This window comes from Arachis stenosperma, chromosome 4 (assembly GCF_014773155.1).
Source record: "Arachis stenosperma cultivar V10309 chromosome 4, arast.V10309.gnm1.PFL2, whole genome shotgun sequence".
Classification (NCBI taxonomy): Eukaryota; Viridiplantae; Streptophyta; class Magnoliopsida; order Fabales; family Fabaceae; genus Arachis; species Arachis stenosperma.
In genome coordinates this window covers 77912937-77921344 of record NC_080380.1, presented here as the reverse complement: position 1 = coordinate 77921344, position 8408 = coordinate 77912937, and the positions used below count along the sequence as shown (strand labels likewise).

General features: G+C 36.1%; 1 pseudogene; it reads right to left on the bottom strand.

Annotated features, from left to right (window-relative positions):
* Nucleotides 1-2241: 2241 nt before the first annotated feature.
* Nucleotides 2242-5287, bottom strand: LOC130973620 (FHA domain-containing protein FHA1-like; annotated as a pseudogene).
* Between the last annotated feature and the right edge of the window lie 3121 nt (nt 5288-8408).

Sequence of the window (8408 nt, the reverse complement as noted above, 5' to 3'; positions counted from 1 at the left end):
TGTCAACAAACCTTCAACGCATAGCCAACCATCCCCTTTGTAACAGTTCGACCATTTAAACAACAACGCTACATGACCCAGCTTGTTGGTTTCCATCCGGCTTCTTGCATAATTGTTCGTATGTCATGTCTCCTCGCAGCACCATGGAGCAGGTTGCACATTCCTTAACAGCCGCATGAACGGGAACCTGTGTGGCTCTCAGCGTCCCGCCGCACCCTTCTTTCTCCACGGACGACCTTGCTTGTCCAGACCCTGTCCTCGTATTGAGTCCTTGACCTGGCCCACCGTCATTGGCGCCTACCCGCTTCGAAACGGATGCCTTGTAGAGTCCATAAGTTGGCCTTAATTCACTAGCGCCTTCTTGTTGTACATGCCCATAGTTGAATAGCGAAACTATTTGGCAAGGTTGCATAGGCCCAACCGAATCATGGCCCAGTAGGATACAAGCATTGTGACATTGTTTGTGGGCTTCCTTGCTTTGACGACCCTTCCCTTATCAGTCCTCTTTCAGTTTCTTTCCTCAACCACTTTGGACCCACTTTACTTATCAAACCAATCTCTTGTAACGGTTCTTTTCGAGTCAATCTCTGCATAATCACCCAATCCCTCAAAATCTTCCTCCCTATTAATTTCCTTAAATTTTAGGAACCCCGCTATTCGTTGCATATGATCCCGATTTAAATGTTCATTATTACATTCGTTCAAAAAAATATCTGGTGTTACCATTCTACCCTTGTCTTCCTCCCCTTCCTTAGACCACGTCAAAATTAGCTTAGCCGTCGGATCTCATACTGCCACCATTGGTACCCTTCCCCCAACCTGTGAACTAGAGCTTTCACCCGTTGGCCTAGCAATTGTCTTTTCCATGAAGCATTTTTCTCCATATATCTCCCGTCCTACCTCCATTATGAAGACATCAAAGCCACTAGTGCCTACAGAGATATGCACCCATTCCTGAATTACATCAAATACACATGTATCAATTAACACTCGAACCGCACTGAAAGATTAGGCGGATTTCGCCATATTATCACACTTGACTACTTCCCCCCAAAGACTGCCTATTGCGTTGAACGTCTTTGCTGACCAGACATGTAAAGGTACTCCATAACATTCTAACCACTTTAACTTATATTAAGTGACCAAGAAATTGACGGTTGATTAGGTTAAAGGAGACTAAATTACTAAGGAATTAGGGTTTAGTCAATTATAGTTTGTCATGAAATGGATTTTGCATGATTAAAATAGTTGGTAAGAAATATAAATCCAAAAATATAAACATCTCTGAAATCTTAACTGTTTCTCTCTCATATTTCTCACAACCCATTTACTATTTGCTTTCCGAACTTTTAAATTACTGTTTGATGCTTTTGGACCTCCAAACACCTTTTTCTACTTGCCTGATTAAGTGATTCATTTGGCTATTGTTGTTCAGTTCATCAATTCTTGTGGGATCGACCCTCACTCACCTGATGTATTATTTGATACGACTCGATAACTTGCCAATTAGTTTGTGTTAATTGAATTCCGCATCAATAATTAAATAAATATATAAAATTATAATAAAATTAAAAATTAAATAATAAAAGTAAAAATTATAATATTATTATTGAGTAAATAATATATCAAATCACTTAAATTTAATTAAATTATATCAAAGTTATAATCTGATCCATGTTTTATATAACATATATAATTATGAGCATTAAATATAACAAAATAATTTTTGGCTTTGTGACAATCGATGCTTTTATATGATATACAAAATATATGGCTGAGACCTACTGGATTAGATCATTTAACAAAATATGCCTATTCCTTTGAGTCAGTTAACAAAATACCCTTGAACAGACCTTGTGCTGAACACCAAAGGTACTAAACAATGTACTTTGGATGCATAATAATGCATAACATGGAATAATTGTGTCATACACATACTACCTTCTCTGAAAATCCTCAAGTGGCAAAGTGTGAAACTTCATGTTTAGATATAATATATTATTGTATATTTTACTAATGTAAAAATTTATTCCCATTTAATGAGATATAAGTGTTGCCTGTATTAGTACCTTAAGCTAAGCAGATTGATACTAAACACTAAGTTATAATTGTTAAGTGTTTATAATATTGTAAATCATCTGCAAAGCTCTATGATCAGCTTCTTCCATATTTCCTTCAATTTGGTATAAACGCTCCCAAACTTTCTTTGCATTGCTGCCTTCAGGATGTGTATTCTGTCGACCTTCATTGTATATCCACTTGTTTCTCCTTTTCACCACAACTGACCCTTATCAGTTATCACTATTGTCGCCACCCTTTGATACTCCAACTCACCAGAGCCCAACTAGAATTACCACCTGACAAAGGTTGCATGTGCTGCCTGTCCTCGACATGTAAATCCACATACTGCTGCTTCTGCAATGGATAATACTGTGTTAAGTGCCCTTTTGTCTCAAATCATTCTCAGTAATATCTGCAGCAAACAAACCATCTCAATAATATCCCAAGCTGCAAATCTTGAGACTAATCATCTTAGAATCAAGGAAAAAACAATATGCAACTAGCGTAACATGAATATAGACACAATATTAATGATTTCAGAACCAAAATCTCTTCTTTTTTTTTTTATTTTCCTTAGCATTATATCGGAAAAGATTAAGCGAATCATTTGAATAAATCCATATATAAAAGTTCATAGAACTTTGGCAAATGCTAATACAATACGAGTAAAATAAGGAGTGCAACACTCCTTAGAAAATGACCTGCAATTAGGGGTAGCAAACAAGTTAGTAGGTTTCGGACTTTTATTTTTTATAAACTAACCAAAATAGTGGTTATCTGGATTAGCCGGTTAACGCTTTTAAATCTGAACCGCTGATATAAAATATAACAAAGGAAAAGTTAATATTTATTTAATTAACAAAGAATGTAGCACTCCTTATTGTTCTCCTATGGTGTTTTAGGCTTTTTCTCATACTTGTGAAATCATGAATAATAACCTGAATGTATGTTATAACTGTTGGCTCATGAATCATAACGCAGCTTACAATTCAGAAACACATGATTGAAAAAATAAATAAACATTACTCCACACCTCAAACCTGAAGAAAATACTCTAAGTCTCAAATATATACTTAAATGACAAATATCTTTCAGTTACAAACCCAGGAGAGAAATTACTAAGGAGAAACTCTTGGAGGCCAACAACTTTTAGTATTTTTGGCCATCATTTGGCCAGCACAAATACTAAATTGTCATTTTACTAACTCATGTGTGCAAATTCTGAAAAACATGGATGCAAATTGTATTGATTCATGGGTGCAAACTGTATTTATTCATGTGTGCAAAATTTAGTAAATATAGGTACAAATGATATACTTGTGTGCAAAACGTCTGTAAATATGAGTGCAAATTATTACTAGCTAAGTACTAGCCAAAAATGATAATATTTGCTGACCATAGCATTGCTCATTACTAAGGCAAAGGCTGCTAACGGAATAGAAAAGGGACCTAGCATCCAAAACGGGAAAATCACTAGAAAAAATACGAAAATACGATGCAGGACAGAAAAGGCAATTTTTTCAAGTTTTTGGCCAGCATAGTGGGCAATTCTTCTACGAACCACAATGTATAAAGATGACAAAAAAGGAAATAAAATATGTAATTCTTCCAGATAATCCTTGAAAATGAAGTGTGAGAACAACTACAGAATATCAGGAATGATTTTAGAAAATGCCACAAATTTTAAGTATGTCAAATTATCTACATCTAGACAAACCTTCTTTTCCATTCCCGCTACAAAGAACATCCCAACTGAGCCAACCAACTCAACAATCTACTTCTTCATCCTACTATAGACGGAATCTCTTATGATTCTCTTAAGTCCCCTTAGGCAACAGTAACCCAAAAGTGGTATAAGAAACAATAGCAAATGGAAACAAGTACTCATTAAGATAGCATCTCTCTCTTCATAGTTTTTGTTGAAATTCTGGTGTTTGGGTGGATCCCAATGGCATTGGTCGATCTATGAGGACAACCCCAAAAAGTTGAATACTTGAATAACAATTGGTCGTTCGTACCACTCAAATACAGGTAACCTTTCTAACATGAGTACATGACCTCCTCTAAGAATAAAGATACACTGCTCTAACAATATATGACGTAGTCCTACAGATCCTTTAAACTACAAGATCCTAGGGAATGCAATTGCGTATTATACTAGACAGGCACAAACAAATAAAAGGGAAATCTGATCTAACAAAATTACTTTATGTTCATAACAAATACAGTTTCATAACCACAAGAAATCTACTTCTAAGAAAATCCACACTATCCTCAAGCAAAACCAGAAGTTCCAAATATAAGACTTACACAGCATCCACATTATCCTCAAAATTCTATCTACGGTCTGTTGAGATGAAGAACAGCATTCATTATATTTATAAAAAGTGATATCAACAACACAAAATTATAGATTGTGGAAGGCAGAACTACATCCATGCTTTGAAAATCTTGCAAAGCATGACTATTGCACGAAATCTGTGAATAAAGAACAACAGTCCACTCAGTAAAAAAAAGGAAAAAAAAAGTCCCATACTATAACTAACTATCACAGTTGTCCGTTACTCCAAAGATAAATTCGCATATGCCAAATTCAAAAGCAAAATCCATTCAGGCAAACAAACCAATCAAAAGAAAAGAAATCAAGAAAGAAACACTAACCCAATGATGCAGATTTGCTTCCGGCACCCATACCAGCGTACCCGTAACTTTCATACCCATCTCTTCTCGCCTTCTTCCCGCTACTAATAATCCCTCCTGCCTTTCTTCACTGTCACGCCAGGCCCAGCTGCAGCGGCCGAGGCCATGTGGTAGTTATAATGCGGCACCACGGGCCCTCCCGGCACCCCAACCATGGAGGCAGGATGGTTGGGGTAGTGGCGAGGGCCAATTGGGCCACCGAGAATGGAGTAGAACTCCTTGTGTCTTGGGAGTCGAGTTTCACCGGGGGATTACCAGGGAGGTGGAGGACGCCCTCGACGAGGCAGCCATTCTTGCCGAGGACCTCAAGGGCGAAACGGCGGTGGGTGAAGTCGTAGAAGAATCAGGCGTGGTGCCGGGAGATGTTCATCCCTCCGCCGAGGCTGGAGAGGTCGACGTCGACCGTTGATTTCTTGGAGTTGCGCCCGAGGACGATGGAGTAGGTATGCATGTAGTACTCAAAATCCTCGCCCTGTAGTTTGGCGAAGCCCGCCTCGACATCGCCGCCGGCGCTGGCGGTTCCCATTGCGGTGGTGGTCGTCGGAGAAGGAAAAACGAGAAAGCGATCCAAGAGGCGAACGAAAACTGGAAACTGAGAGAACCTATGACTATCGATCGGGGTTTTGATTTTGAGTGAAAGCGCCAAATAATATTGTATTTTGAAAATGGAAAATTTCTTGGACAAGCTTATAAATTAATGGAAATTGAGGGGAGTTTTTTATTTAAATAAATTAAATAAAAAGTGAATATCTTTTGAAAGGATGATAAAAAAAAATACTCAATTTTGTTTTTGATCTTTTTTTGGGATTGACCAGTCTCTGTGCAAAAAAAAGAAACGTTGATTTTTTTTGTTACAGGGGCTAATCAGTCCCATAAAAGTAAAGTTCAGGGGTCGGGTTGGGTATTTTTTTTTTCAACAGCCTCGTTGTCTTTTTAGATAATTGTCAGGGCCGTTTCGGATTTTTTTCTCTTAAATAAATATTTTATTTATTAAAATAAATAATTTTAAAAATTATTACAAAAATGCGTAGGACTATTTATCTCATTTACCGTATAAATGAAATAAGATATTACGCATGATATATTTCTATTTCGTTTACATGAGATACGTGTAAACTTATCTCCAATGTTGTGAGAACCAAACCGATCATTGAACCAGTCAGGTGACAGATTTAATGGTTCAATGATCCAACCGAAGTCCAATCGAAACTGAACCGGTTTCATTAAATATATAATAAAATTATTAATAAAACTCCAACTCTCCCGTATGTGAATTTTTGTAAATCAATCAAGTTACTCTGCAAAACGTCCAAAACACGTACCCAATCTAAGAATTATAAACATAATTCAACCAAATCATATGAAGCCATATAGCAAATTCAATGTAGAATTGTGGCAATGTTTTTATTTTGAATCAATAATATCAAAACAACAATTCACCAAAACAAATACAACAGGTTGGATTTAAAAATCAATCTCAGTCGAATTAATAAATTAAACAATTGAATTTGTGACTCAATCTCAGCATAATTAATTCAATATGAACAGATTGAATTCAAATAAAAATTCAAAACATTAATATCTCAAAATTCAGCAGAATCATCAATAATACATCATATGCATGTTCAGAATAAATTTCAAATTTCAGAGGGATAGAGTCAAGGAAGTTATAGTGCATTGGAGGGGGTTGTTGGTATGCATCATAGGATGGTTGTTGGTTATAGCGCATTGGAGGGGGTTGTTGCCAAGAGGGTTGATCAAATCCTTGTGGCTCCTCCCATCTTTGATTCTTCCAACTTTGATGCCTGTTCTTATTATAGCTTCCATTCCTTACAACAACATTGGAACCAAACTTAAAGCCAGAGGGATGAGAACTCATAGTAGCTAATAAAAATTAAAATAAAAAATAAAAATAAAAACAAATAAACAGCAAAAGAAGATATTTACAATAACCAATAATAAGGCACACGTTTGCAATTTCCCGGCAACAGCGCCATTTTGACGAGAGGATTCTTGCGTGATCTAAAATTTCACAAAAATAATCGCGTTGTAAGTATAGCTTTTAAACCAACAAAAATCCTTTTGTACAAAAAACCTTGTTTGTCACTAAAGCAAACCCAATAAAATTTATAACTAAAGTATTGAAACCTCGGGTCGTCTCTCAAGGAATTGCAGGGAGGTGTATTTATTATTGGTTATGAGTTTTCTGGAAAATTTGGAGTCTGGGCAATGGGCACAAAAATAATTATAAATTAAAGTAATGAAAATTAACAAGAGGTTTTATGTAATTAAATTAAAAAGCCTTGACTGGGAGAATGATTAATTGGAAGTTCTATACTTGTTGGAATTTTCTCAAGTGTAGTATCAAAAGGTTGTTATTTTCACTTAGTTAACCCTTAATAAATAAACGAAAGTCAAGTGATTGAGCTAACTCTTATTTGCAAATCATAGTCCTCTCCCTTAGGAAGGTCTAGCATTAGTAAATAGAGAATTAGCCAACAACTTCCAAATTAACTATCCCCTTGAGCATTCCAACTCAAGTGTCTTCTCTTAATCAATTCATCAATTAAAGCTAAGAATGTAAAAAGCTAAATTAAAATCATAAATCTGAAATACCTCAAATTGCATTAAATAGAAATTAAAATCTAACATGAAGAGTTCATAAGCCAATTTGGCTAAAAAGAGAATCAACAAGAAAAATAGAATAAACTAGTAAGCTAGAACAAATAAAAGTAGAAGAGAAGTTAAATTAAAGGAACATTGAACCTCGAATGGAGAAGAAGCAATCCTAAAATTAAGAGAAATCCTAAATCCTAAATCCTAAATCCTAAGAGAGAGGAAAGAGCCTCTCTCTCTAAGAACTACATCTAAAACCTAAAAATTGTGAATTATCAGCCTCTCCTCATGAATGAATGGATTCCCCCACTTTATAGCTTCTAATCTGTGTTTTCTGGGCCGAGATCTGGGTCAAAAACAGCCTAGAAATTCCTGGGGTGAAATCTGCCACAATGGTTTTTCGTCACTGCAATGCGTGCGTGTGAATCACATGTGCACGTCGCCTATCTATACGGTCACTATGAGAAATTATATATTATTTTGAAGCCCCGGATGTTAGTTTTCCAACGGAACTGAAACCGCCTCATTTGGACCTTTGCAGCTCAAGTTATGATCGTTTGAGTGCGAAAAGGTCAGGCTAGCAGCTTAGCAGTTCCTTCAATTTCTTGTATTCCTTCCACTTTTGCATGCTTCCTTTCCATCTTCTAAGCCATTCCTGCCCTGTAATCCCTGAAAACACTTAACACACATATCAAGACATCGAATGGTAATAAGAGATGATTAAAATACACAAATTAAAGACTCTAGGAAGCAAGTTTTCAATCATAGAACAAATTCTGGGAAGGAATTGTAAAACCATGCAAATATTATGAACAAGTGTACAAAAGATTGATAAAATCTACTCAATTGAGCACAAGATAAACCATAAAATAGTGGTTTATCAACCTCCCCACACTTAAACATTAGCATGTCCTCATGCTTAGTTCAAGAGAAGCTATAAAGAATGAATGGGGAAAGTAAGACTCATGAGATGCAACCTATGAATGCAACTATATGCTATGATGATTCTACCTACTTGGTTAAAAATAAAC